This window comes from Triturus cristatus, chromosome 10 (genome assembly GCF_964204655.1).
Source record: "Triturus cristatus chromosome 10, aTriCri1.1, whole genome shotgun sequence".
In the NCBI taxonomy this organism is placed as follows: Eukaryota; Metazoa; Chordata; class Amphibia; order Caudata; family Salamandridae; genus Triturus; species Triturus cristatus.
Genome location: NC_140593.1, coordinates 821,815,037 through 821,825,807, shown reverse-complemented (window position 1 = coordinate 821,825,807; position 10,771 = coordinate 821,815,037). Strand labels below are relative to the sequence as shown.

The following is a 10,771-nucleotide window of genomic DNA, read 5'->3' as shown; positions in this document are numbered from 1 at the left end:
ACCCAACCTGCTTATCTTATCTCCATGGAACGAGGGTCCTCCCTGCATGACTTAGTCAGCAGCAGGGCGCGAATAAACAAGACCAATTACCTACTTGTATTCAGCTATTGTTGGATCTGTATAAATATTGTGTATGGGAAGTTTTCTGATCAACTTGAATGACTATATTTGATTCCACATATATGCAGGTTAAAAAAATGCAAGGGTTTGTTCTGATATTTTTGCGTTTGTATTAAACGAGACAAGACATTTTGGAGCGATGTAATGAGTTTAAAATATATGTAGTGTTTAGTAAGAGTGATGTAAATAAGGCAGATTTCCTAACAGATTTAACATAGTTGTTTTGATGCAGGTGTTCACAATCTTCAGGTCCGTCTATGCCATTTGTTATGCACTGCACTCTGCACACAGAATGCGACCACCATGCACACCATGAGCATTTACCAACAGCTCATGTCCTCCTCTTGACTGATAGGGCTTTCCAGGAACACAACACAGCCCCCTGCAGTCCCTCAGGCGCAGGGGGGTCAACTTTAAGGGGGTATCCAACTCTCCAGGGACCCCACATTGAGCCCAGGACCCATGCCAGTGGGATTTGAGAGACTCTGGGGCTCCTTAACACATTTTGATGAGTGGAGCTTCATTTTGTGTTACACCACTGCCATTCCCCCTGCATAACCTTTACCTCTTGTTTAAACCTTCATAACGTTTTTCCACAAAAGGTATCCATGCCAAATGTGTGTCCTCTTTCCCCATCATCCTGGTGATCCTAAAGGTATGAATGGGTTGTGAATTCTTTTGGAGGGAACCAAAATATAGCAAAACTTTGGGGAGAAGGGGAAAAATTGCCGCACAAGAAATGTTTTTTTTTTTCTCTAAAACTGGCGTCAGCAAAAAGATTTTTGTGCTAGGATAAGCATCTTTCCAGCCATCATGAACAAGAAGAATGGAATAAAAAACAAATCTGACAGTTTTTGAAGAGGTAGTCTGTTTTTCCTATTGTTTGTAATTTTAGACTACCGGCAGCTTCTGTTAAAAACAGGTGTGAAACCCATGGGTGATCCCAGAAAGCTATGCATATCTGAAAGAATGGGCAAAATACTGAATTCAGTAAGGGGTCATTTGTAAAGATCACATAAGGTTTTACCCAAACAACTAACAGACCGAGGTGAATGTTGGTGGAAGACTGCTCTTTTGCACAGCCCCTGGGCACCCGGAACATGCACGCAGCACTTTGAAGACGGCCCCTTGCAAAACCCTCATTACCGGCAGCGAGCTCACGCAACGCGGGAGACCGAGGTGAATGTTGGTGGAAGACTGCTCTTTTGCACAGCCCCTGGGCACCCGGGACATGCACGCAGCACTTTGAAGACGGCCCCTTGCAAAACCCTCATTACCGGCAGCGAGCTCACGCAACGCGGGAGACCGAGGTGAATGTTGGTGGAAGACTGCTCTTTTGCACAGCCCCTGGGCACCCGGGACATGCACGCAGCACTTTGAAGACGGCCCCTTGCAAAACCCTCATTACCGGCAGCGAGCTCACGCAACGCGGGAGACCGAGGTGAATGTTGGTGGAAGACTGCTCTTTTGCACAGCCCCTGGGCACCCGGGACATGCACGCAGCACTTTGAAGACGGCCCCTTGCAAAACCCTCATTACCGGCAGCGAGCTCACGCAACGCGGGAGACCGAGGTGAATGTTAGTGGAAGACTGCTCTTTTGCACAGCCCCTGGGCACCCGGGACATGCACGCAGCACTTAAAAGACGGCCCCTTGCAAAACCCTCATTACCGGCAGCGAGCTCACGCAACGCGGGAGACCGAGGTGAATGTTGGTGGAAGACTGCTCTTTTGCAGAGGCCCTGGGCACCCGGGACATGCACGCAGCACTTTGAAGACGGCCCCTTGCAAAACCCTCATTACCGGCAGCAAGCTCACGCAACGCGGGACGCGCGCGGGCGCGGCCCGGGCCAGGAGTAGGCTGAGCTGGGCCATTGATCTTGATCCATTGACTCTTTGCCAACACTATTGTTCCAGATAAGTACCTGTTACCTGGTAGTACATGACTTTCTGTTGGAGGTGTATGCCCAAACGATTGCTGTTGAGTTTCATACTGTTTTGTTTTATTACCGTCCTCCTAACTTCTCCCTTAGGTACCTTATTACAATGGCGAAAAGAAAGGCCGCAAGTTCTCAATCTAAGAAGCAGACGAAACCTGGGGAGGGACCTTGTGTATCTATTTTAAATTATCTCACGGGTGCTATGGGTGCCCTGGAGGAGCAAATTGTTTCAGTTGAAGAAGCAATTACTCGCGACAGCGCGGCTGCGATAACTTGCTCAGAGGTTCTACCACCAAATCATAATGGGCAAGTAATAGACGAGTCCATTGTCGCTGAGAATGGGTGTGCGGTAGACATTTCTGATCATATTTCTTTTTCCGATCAGGATATTGAGCTCCAGCCACCCACTAAACGATCAAAAAACCCACTGTCTACCTTAGAGGTAGCGGCCGGACTAACTCCTAAGACCAAGGGGAAACACAGCAACAAGGGAACCCATAAACCCCCCCCCAAATCGAAAAGAGCGCCTCGTGGCGCTGTATCTACTCCCAGTAACGTCATACCTCATTTTAACATAATGGCGATACAAACAAAGATTGAGGCACTAGACTCGTTTCTGAGAGATTCTATCAGTAATATTACTGTAAGGTTAGGCGCGATCGAAGAAATAATATCTAAATATCCGAAACCTATGCCAACAATTGACGCGCCACCACCTATCCCTAGTGTATCTAATCCTAGGATGAACAAGGTTCAGGGCAAGCCCCCTTTTAATCTAGGGAGTACACAGTCGAACTTAAGTCAACTTGATAATAACGCACATTTCTCTCAAGGTGTTACTAAAAACCAATCATACTCCAGGCAATCTGTGGCTGATCGTCATGTTGAAAATAATAGCCAACATAATCCCATGTTACCTGTTAACCTAGATCAGGCCCTCCCAGCCACTGTTTTAGATCTACCACCTGCCGCTACGCCTTATACAATTATCCTAACTAACGTTCCAAAAGTAAGAGATGACGTACCTGAACCTTGGCAGGTGTTGAGAAATAAGTCCTTAGCATGGTTGGGATCTAGGGTGGGACATACTGACAGGTTGTTCCAGGAGTTTAAGATGGTAAGAAGGGTGAGTTGGTTGGGAAGAGATCCTAAAGCCTTTCCGGGAGATTGTGTGGTGTTGAACTTTAAGACCCCCCAATTTGCACGTTGGATACTGCGTAGTATGGATCAACACGCCTTGGCCTACGGCAATATTGGCGTGGTCCCTTTAGGTTTCTTCTATAAGCCCAGCACCTAGCATTTAGGTACTCCAAATACTAATTATGGTTATAAATACCCCATTCAGACATATAATCGCTTCGAGCACCTACCTTCTCTAGAAGAGATAGACTGACGCTTAAGCTCAGTTGGTAATTTGGCTGAAGATACGGGGGAAGGTCCACCCACCAAGACTCAATTTGTACTCAATTCTATGTTTAATGAGGCGTTCTATGCCTCTAGGGTGACGAGCCCTTATAAGGCTTGTACCAGCCCACCTCCCTCTGGTGGTATAGACAGATTTAGCCCTGATCTCCCGACCTTTACAACCTCACCTAAGGACAATAATATGATCTTGGGAGTGGGGCCCACTATAGATCCTTATATCTCCACACATTCATCACCATCGCCATTAATTCGGGGCAATGGGGACGGGGGGAACAAATCTGAAATGGATCACGAAGGAATTCGATTTGTATACTGGAATGTCGCCGGACTAAAATCAAAGATACATAACGATTTGTGGTTGGACTTCATAGTGTCGTTTGATATTCTTTGTCTACAGGAAACCTGGCTATTAGAACCTGCCCACTTGGCTGGTTACCGTACCTTTTTTACCTCAGCGGTCCCGTCCCCCAGTGGTAGAGCAAAGGGCGGTCTTTGTACTTATATCTCAAACCTTGTGACCTATGATAAATGCAACTTTTTGGATAACCCTTACTATCAAGTTATTGATTTAAAATGTGATTTATCTATGAATGTGGTTATCGTTAATTTTTATAACAACATCCCACAACACCTCTTTTCCTGTACTCTGAAATCCTTATTAGATGTTTTGGAGAGATACAATGATTCAATGACAAAGGATGTGTTTATTTTGTGGGGAGGTGATTTTAACTGTCCCTTATGTAAACATATAGGTAAAGGGATCTGCGGATTAACATATGATTTCAATGATGAAGATTGCCTCCCACATTTTGCGCACACGGCCCAAGGGGACTTATTCAATGACATTTTATTATCATATGATATGGGTTTTTGTAATAAGTTAGCATCCCCCTCGATAGATTTTTCCCCAACTTTTAACGGCCGTGGTGTCTCGTCTACAATTGATTTTATATTGATGTTTAACAGGCATTTTACCAGAGTAAAGTCATTTAATACACATGAAGTGGCTTTAAGCGATCACTTTCCAATAAGCCTAAGCTTGATAATACTATGTCAAGTTGTAAAAGTGAGGGACAGGAATATTGACGACATTAATAACATCAAACTTAATAGGCAAAATGGTTATGCATTAAGCTGGGAACGTGCAAACCATGAAGATCTTTTGAAGAAAGTAATCTCTGACTGCTTTAGTAATCTTATGTATTGCTTAAATGAAGATGGCGAACCAAGCGAGATTGTTAAGAATTTTACAATAATCGCTGCAACCATTAAGAAGGCCCTCTTCATTGAAACTAATAAAAGTAAACCAGTGAAGCATGGCTGGTTCGATCATTCATGCACCCTGGCTCACTCAAACTTGAAGTTGGCCCTTCATGCTAAAACTAAAAATGCCTGTAATATCGCCAATGCCAGAAGGGAGTACAAATCTGCCCTGAAAAACAGGAAACAAGAGCTAAAAAAGTCGATGTGGCTGGCTTTGAAGGAGGCAGCCGCATCCAAAGACTCAGCAGCCTTCTGGAAAGCCGTTAATGCTCCTTTTTTATCTAGCTCGGACAGAGCCAACATAGAGGTCGCAATACCTGAAAATGCATGGGTTGGTCATTATTCACATCTTTATGACTGCCCTACTGATGCACTCGCTCTATCTGGGCCCCAAGAAGTTGAGCCGTCTCACCAGGGATCTCCATGCGAAAAGACTTTGGTCTTTGAGCTACAGGAAGTAAACGAAGCCATTATGACTAGTCAATGGGGCATGGCACCAGGCCCGGATGGTGTCCCTGCACATCTTTTTAAATCCAATCTTGAATTATGGGGACCACTTTTAACTTCACTTTTTAATGCAATTGTAGTAAATAGTCTTCCTCCAACTTGGTTAGTCTCCGTTTTAGTCCCTATTTTTAAGAAAGGAGATAGAGATAATCCAGCGTGTTATCGTCCTATCTCTTTGCTTGACTCGTCTATGAAAATTGCTGGTAGAGTCATTTTAAATAAGCTACAAGATTGGGCTGAGGATCGGGGAATCTTATGTTGTATTCAATATGGTTTTCGAAAGGGCATGGGGACCGTGGACCAGAGCATTAATTTAAATCTTTTAATGAACAAATACACGGTGGCTAAAAGGGGTCATTTTTATTTAACTTTTGTTGACTTATCATCAGCCTTCGATTGCGTTGTACACGCAAAGTTATGGGAAATTTTAGAAGAGCTTGATGTTGATCCTGTTTTAATTACCTTTCTGAGACAACTTTATGCAGGGGCCAAGGCTAGGGTACGATATGGGCTGGACGGTCAATGTACAGAGGACTTTAAGATAGGAAAAGGAGTGAGACAGGGTTGTGTTCTCGCTCCTTTCCTTTTTAATCTATATATCAATGGCCTTGAAAAATATTTAGCTCAAAATTGTAATGACCTTCCCCAAATTGAATCGAGAACTATCCCAGCCCTATTATACGCAGATGATGCCGTGCTAATGGCTCGTACCCCCCTTGCCCTGCAACGTGTTATTTCTTCATTTGAGACATTTATGTCCAATTTGGGGCTTACCATCAATGTCTCCAAAACCTTTGCTATGACCAGTGGCAGTGGTGGTAGCAGGGGTCCAAAGACCATGTATGTTTATGACAAGCCAATAGAATACACTAATTCTTTTACATATCCGGGCATTTTATTTGACAATAAACTAAGCTGGCAACCCGCTGTAAAAGCTAGGAGGGCCTTGTTTGCGAGAACTGTGACTGCCCTTCATAATTTTAGTAAGAAACTGGGAAGGAGGCCCCCGTCTGAATTGTTGAAAATTTATAACGCTAAATGTGTTTCTGTTGCCACCTATGGCGCTGGCGTTTGGGGGACTGTTGATGTTTCCTCCTTACAGACGGTAGAAAATAAATTTCTTCGGTTTCTATTGGCAGTCCCAGATTCCATATCTACATATAATTGCCACACTGAATTGGGTATTGGTTACCTAGAGGATATAATCAAAATACAACCTATACTCGAATGGCATAGGATCTGGACCTCTGATAACCTGGACTTGAATCGTAACATCATTAGGGATGTCTTAAAATTGGAAGGTGTGCCAAGGATAAGATGGTTAATTTATGTTAAATCATTTTTCTGTAAATTGGATCACTGCGAATATTATGATGATCCCACCTCTTTGACTCTGATTACGAGAAAGGACCTAAAAAAAATGTGCCTAGACCATTTAAATGATTCTAGATTATGTTTAGAAATGAAGAAGATTTCAGTACAGGCACATCAGCTGATCACAACCCACCTTTTAATACAACCATATATAACAACTGTTACTGGAGATTTTAACAGATTTTTGCTAGTCCGTTTCCGCTTAGGTCTCATCCACAGATTATTAAGTTTTCCTGTTTGTAATGATTGGTCTAATCCACTCTGTAATTGTCCGTGTGACGATATGTCAATCCAATCAACACTACACGTTGTTTTACTGTGTAAATTTTATTCTATTCCCAGGAAAAGATGGATCCTTCCAGTTTTGAAATCTTTTGGTGTTAGACAGTGCCGCCCCGCACTGTTAGCCCTTCAAATGTTAGATTCACCGTATGTTGTAGCTTCTGTTTCAGCATTTTTAAAATTCATTTTTAAGTCAAGAAATCAGCTGCTAATATAATCATGTTTTAATGCTTTTTTTTATGTATTGTGCTTATGCTTTTATGATTAATGTTTCTTTTAATCGAATAAAGCTGAATTGATTGATTGATTGAACTAACAGTTGAAATAAAAAAAAGAAAATTAGCAAGAAAAGAAATCATTTGTGATTTTTCTTTTTTATCTGTAACTTCTTGTAACGATAGCCGATTTACAAATGCAATATACTGTTACATGCGATAGGCCCTTCTGCTCTTGGGGATATATGTAGTTTTTATGTTCCCCGAAAACACACAGGAGCCACAGCCAATCACTGAGCTGCACCTTACAATGATTTTTCGGTGTGTACGAAGTCTACAGCAACTCATATACTAAAATATAAAGAGTGAAAAATTGGTGTGAACAAACCTATGTTATTTCTGAAATGTACACACGGTTCTCAGTTTAGGAACGGTTGTTATTTGTATACATCTGAATTGGTGGGTGCCCATGCTATCATGTGCTTCAGAGGGCGCTTGCAAAATGCCTTCTTTCCTGCACTGTAGCTTACATTTGGAGCCACAAATGCAAAGAAATCCAATCAGTAGGAACAAATGTTCTATTTCTGTTTTACCACATGTCTCCCGATAAAAATGGTTCCTCACTTGTGTGACTGTCCCAAGTGCCTGCAACACAAAATTCCTTAAAATGTGACCAGGAGTCATCACATTTCAGCCAGCAAATATATTTTTTTATATAACAATGCAGGTAGATGTGGCTATAGGGCCCTATCTCAGACACTGTGCAAGGAAACCCACAATACCCAAACTTTTTAGGTCTCGCCTAGCGGTGCAGCGCATGCATTGCTCGCTTTGCGAGGCATGCAGTATACACTATAGGTGAGGGAAGCCCCGCCCACTCCCCCTCCCACTTTTTCATTGGCTTGTGGCTTTGCTGTTTCTAAATGCTGCCTTCTGATTGGTTTAGAGGCTGCTAGTCCCGCCTTATGACGGCCATGTCTCCTTCCACGGCTATTGGCCCCTTTACTGCGTGTTTCCTGAGCACTACTTTATACCCTTGTCACCCCTCCCGCTGTACTGCCTTCTCTCCCACCCCACCCACTCCCGTTTTTCATGCCTTAATCACGTCCGCCCAACCACCCGCACTCCCGTCTGCACTGCATTAGGTCTCGCGTAAATGCGAGTCCTCTTGCATTGCAAATGCTTGTTTAGCAATTGTGAATGTCGATCGCAGTTGGGCTTCATTTGGTAAGCTGTTCGGTTTGTTTTGGGCTTCATTTTTATGGGATTGGGCTTGTTTTACAAGTCAACTCAGATGGAGTATGTTGGGGGAAGAGCAGTTTTGCACGCAGTACTTGCGGTCCTGTATGTTTTTGTTTCTTAATGGGGACATCATTTAAATGTGTCACCAAAGTGGGGTGTGCTTTTTAGCCTTTTGTTTAGAAATTTTGGATGTCGATCGATAGTTTGGCTTCATTTGGAAAGCTGCTCGTTGGTTTTGGGCTTCATTTTAAGGGGCATTATGCTTGTTATACAAGTTAACTCGGACGGACTATGCTGGAGAAAGAGCAGCGCTGCGCATGCTGCTTGCGTGCCTTTATGTTATTGTTTCTTAATGGGGGCATCGTTTAAAGCAGGCCCCAAAGTGTGGCGTGTGTGTTACATCACTACAGATGGGAGTAGCATCCCTTAAAATGATCGATGGCCAGAGAAACCACAAAGCCTGGGAAAAAACTGGAATTTGATCACGTTTTATGAGTTGTTTTGATTTCTCTTCCCCTGCTGTCATGGTGATAATTTTCAACCCCAGTCTTTTCTTTTGAACAGATCTCACACAAAGCACCACCCACCCGCACTCCCGTCTGCACTGCATTAGGTCTCGCGTAAATGCGAGTCCTCTTGCATTGCAAATGCTTGTTTAGCAATTGTGGATGTCGATCGCAGTTGGGCTTCATTTGGTAAGCTGTTCGGTTTGTTTTGGGCTTCATTTTAATGGGATTGGGCATGTTTTACAAGTCAACTCCGATGGAGTATGCTGGGGGCAGCACTGCTTGCGGTCCTGTATGTTCTTGTTTCTTAATAGGGACATCATTTAAAGCAGGCACCAAAGTGTGGCGTGTGTGTTACATCACTACAGATGGAAGTAGCACCCCTTAAAATGATCGATGGCCAGAGAAACTGCAAAGCCTGGGAAAAAACTGGAACTTGATCACTTTTTATGAGTTGTTATGATTTCTCTTCCCCTGCTGTCATGGTGATCATTTTCAACCCCAGTCTTTTCTTCTGAACAGATCTCACACAAAGCACCCCTCGGTTTTACTACAATAGGTCAAAGCCTATCACGTTTAAAAAAGGACAAAAAGATAATAGTGGATTACGAGATTCAAGTGAAAGGTAAATTGCATGCGAGTGTCTGTTGTTTCCGAGCTTGTCCCTTTAATCCAAAGATGCTTGCTGTGGGCACCGCTGAAATAATATCTCTCATTGCCTTTTCTACATATGCTGATCTAAGCCAGGCTTCTGGGCATGCAGCCATGGGGGAGGATGAGGTTACCATGCACAAGCTGCATATCACACTCTTTCAGCTGCTGAGGATTTATGTCTCAGTTAGGCGAAACATATATTTATACATATATAACTATATAATTCACTTCAGGAAAAAACCTATAGATTTCATCTGCATGGGCAACAGTGAGATGAAGGCCAGTATGAACGAATTGGCAGCAGCTCTAATGCTATATTGTTGTTGAATCCTCCGTACGGTTTCCATGCCTAATTATGCAGAGCACAGTTGAACGTGCATTAATTAAGGTGCAAACTTGTTTTCAGGGTGACAGGAGCTACCACTTAAAGGCTTCTCATTTCTCCGCCCAGCTCTTTATATCAAACATCTCTATAATGTGAATACTAAATCGAGTGCAACTTGCCCTCAATGTTAACAAAATGCAACATCCTACTAGGAGGTTTGCTCGCCACCCTGAAAGTGCTTTGTTAGGCTGTAGCTTGCTTATTGTTTTTTTCTACTAGGAGTGGTTTGTGGACATATATTGATAGGTTACATGTTGCAAGGGTGGGGATTGCCACGTGAAGTCCTGTCCATTGCTGGTTCATATATAAAATAGCAGGAATATGATGGGGCTGTCTCCAGACGTCTTCTCATTATATTTAAACTCACCAAAATATCGATTGAATGGAGTCACGGCTCAGAAAGCACACACAGTATCTGCTTTGTTCCAAATGCTTCTTGTTGAGTTTTAAATTTCATTCCAGAGGCTTTGAAGCACCCCAAGTGCAATCTGACCAAGGTGTGCATTCTTCATGTGCACTGTTTTTAGTCTCCACTTTATAACCTACGATGGATAGCCTCTGCATTGTTGTTTCGCTGTTTGAGAGTGGCCATAAGAACCAGGTCTCATTGACAATCATTGTGTGCTCTTGCGCATGTTCTTCTAAGAGGAATTTGCTCGATATTCTCTTCAGATGAGGTGCAGTTGTCATAATAGAATACAGTTTAGCTTTAGAAAAGCAACACTTAAAATTCCACTGTCATACAATATGTGTATATCCTTAGTCACATATCCTTTGGGAGCGATGTCTGGCCCAGACAATAGGTTTAAAAATGGCATTCTCTTTAAAGAATATATATATTTACATCCCATGCCGGTGCC

The 10,771-nt window shown here is 43.1% G+C and overlaps 1 protein-coding gene across 4 annotated transcripts in view; it reads left to right on the top strand.

Annotated features, from left to right (window-relative positions):
* Positions 1-8,216: 8,216 nt before the first annotated feature.
* Positions 8,217-10,771, top strand: part of LOC146790079 (uncharacterized) — a 218,590-nt gene continuing 216,035 nt past the window's right edge. For 2 of the 4 annotated variants that reach the window (XR_014969524.1, XR_014969522.1), the window contains exons 1-2: positions 8,217-8,351; positions 8,931-9,061. The gene's annotated coding sequence lies outside the window, so the exon portion shown is untranslated. Of the gene's footprint in view, positions 8,352-8,427; positions 8,469-8,930; positions 9,062-9,394; positions 9,498-10,771 lie in introns of those variants that run through there. The other 2 variants (XR_014969521.1, XR_014969523.1) reach the window with 2 other exon arrangements.